Source organism: Protopterus annectens, chromosome 4.part1, assembly GCF_019279795.1.
Source record: "Protopterus annectens isolate FY-2018-M chromosome 4.part1, PAN1.0, whole genome shotgun sequence".
Taxonomy (NCBI): Eukaryota; Metazoa; Chordata; order Ceratodontiformes; family Protopteridae; genus Protopterus; species Protopterus annectens.
The window spans coordinates 770,316,820-770,318,499 of NC_056734.1; the positions used below are offsets into that span (position 1 = coordinate 770,316,820).

The 1,680-nt window shown below is 35.6% G+C and overlaps 1 non-coding gene across 1 annotated transcript; it reads right to left on the reverse strand.

Moving 5' to 3' along the window:
• Positions 1-632: 632 nt before the first annotated feature.
• LOC122801439 lies at positions 633-843 on the reverse strand. Its single transcript, XR_006364717.1, has one exon. It is a non-coding gene; the product is annotated as a small nucleolar RNA U3 (small nucleolar RNA).
• Positions 844-1,680: the final 837 nt, after the last annotated feature.

Below are 1,680 nucleotides of genomic sequence, written 5' to 3' on the forward strand. Positions count from 1 at the left end.
TGGCCTCAATAGTTGAGGGTCAGTTTTGGCAGTGAAAAGAGCTTACAGCAGCCAGTTGGGAGCATATTGACTGGACTTGTGCTAAACAAGAACACTTTAAGCCTGAGATTTGTGAAGCCCTAATTACCATCTATAGGGCAAGAACTGACTTTAAATTGTCCATTTAGATTGGGATGTTGATTTAAAAACTAAGAGGCAGTACAAAGCCTTACTTACAATGATCATATTGACAGTTAAGAAAGCTATAACTACAAAATAGAAAACTGATCAGGTTCCCAGTATAAAGGAAGTAAGGGACATATTAGCTGAAGTAAAGATCAAAAAACTGACAAAGGAGATATAAAAATGGTAGGCTCATAATGAGCAAGTGGAACATCTGTGATAGGTATCTGTTCATAGGTGATTTCCCCAGGAACCTTTTTTAAGCTTAGCCATGCTTTCCAACATCCGAATCAACCTTGCTCTTTGTTTTTATGAGGCAAATACCTCAACCATTAAGCCAACCCCCAAACTCCACCCCTAAATATTTACCAGTTTCTTGGTGTAGTGTTGCAGTATAACTCATGTCTGTTGCTCATATGTAGTGTGGATGTCACATCTAGTTTCTGGTTTTTAACCATGAAAAAAAGTCCACCACTCAGATTACACTTTCTTCTTCCTGTTAATTCCTCAACGAGCTAACACATGCAGTCATCAATGACAGAAAGCTACAGAAGTATAGACCTCTACCTGCTTTATGCTCAGAAAAAAGCATTACATCTCTTCCATTTGAGAGGTAAGACCAAACACTGTCAAAAACATCTCTCTAGCAAGCTATAAAATGATCCCCAACAGGAAGATGTGAACTAAGAACAAGGAATTAATAATAAAGACTGACACAGTGAAGTGTTATAACCTTGAGCTTGAAGGAAAAAATATGGCAGTATAATATTCTGACCATTAACAAATGTTTATGATTGTTTGACCTTTGCTTATTTCTGAGAGATATAGCAACATTTGTCTGAGTTAATTGTTAGAGTATATACATTTAAATACTTATAATAGTGCATGCACATTTCTCTTTGTTAGAATATATATATTAAAGGGTTAAATCATTCATAGCTGAAAATAGTTAGGAAAAGTAGAAAAAATAGAACAGTTAATTACTGTATATGTTTGGCATCCACACTGTGTACCATGTGACTAGTACAGCTTCAAGGGAAACTGCAGATAAGAATGAATTCCTGACCAGTACAGCTGTAAGGATGACCAGAGACAAGAAAGACTGCCTAAGTCCTGAAAGTTACCACATAATTCACATTAAAACAGAACAAAATTTAGCTTATCAGCAGACTGCATGACATCAATCAAATACCAAAGTAACATATAGATCCAGGTTTCAGGAAAATAACTGTATAAGTAGACTGTAAGACTAAATTGTGTTAGTTCTGGTATTGTTGTAGCAACATCAGTTCCAAGGTAAATGCAGAATCATCATCTGCATCTGTATCGAGAAGCAAACCTTGTACAATAAAAGCTGTAAGCTGTAGCATATAGTACGTGTCATCTATTATATAGATAAATTATTTTATTAGTAACTGTGCTTACATTGATAAAAGTTGTTACAACATTGCAAAGTGCCATGATAATTAATTTGTCAATGGTAAGCCTAGCCTGCATTTGAACATAGGGGGAGTGGTG